Raw genomic sequence first — 754 nt, forward strand, 5'->3', positions numbered from 1 at the left:
ATAGATTGCACAGCTCGGTATAAATAATGCATCTGAACTTCGCTGTTGGTTTGTACAGAACATAAGGGCTGCGATGGAAGGGACACTCTGCTCCCCTGTCAGCCGGCGCAGCTTTGGGGGATGAGCGGGGCAGCTTCTGCTGCCCTACCCAGGGCCATCCATGCTCTTCGGTTCACTCTTGTTCAGCTCCAGGGAGAAGGCAGAGACGTTTGGCTGAATTATCTGTCATTGGGAGTTTGCCCCAAGCTGTGCTCAGATTCTCACTGAGGGAGAACTTCTCTTTCCTCCTCTCTCTCCCGCCAGGTGCGGCTCTGGGCCTCTTTTTACCGTGCTGGCGCCCGCTGAGGGCACGGGCGCGGCCCCTCGCTCTGTGTGGTTCCCGGTGGGAAGTGAGGGCTTCGCCACCCCACAACACCGCTCCCCCAGCTGGGCCGCCCCCGGGCCGGCCCCACGGAGCTCTCCATGGTGGCCGCCGGCCCTTGCCCGCGCAGGGTCGCTGGGGGCCGGGCCATCCGCCGCACCACCCTCTCAGCCCCGGCCTGGTGCCCGCCCGTCCTGAGGCGGGGGCGTTCCGGCCGCCTCGCCCGCCTCCCCCTGCTGTCCGGGGCGGCCCGGGAGGTGTCGGGCCGCATTCCCCGCCCCGCCCCACGCCGCCGCCCCGGGTCGGGCGGGAGTCTCGCCGTGGTCCCGGTCGGGGCCGGGAGCTCCGCGCGCTCCCGCGGTGCCCGGCGGGCGGCGGCGCGGTGCATGCCGG

The sequence above is a fragment of the Pyrgilauda ruficollis genome, unplaced genomic scaffold, assembly GCF_017590135.1.
Source record: "Pyrgilauda ruficollis isolate IOZ18807 unplaced genomic scaffold, ASM1759013v1 scaffold11, whole genome shotgun sequence".
In the NCBI taxonomy this organism is placed as follows: Eukaryota; Metazoa; Chordata; class Aves; order Passeriformes; family Passeridae; genus Pyrgilauda; species Pyrgilauda ruficollis.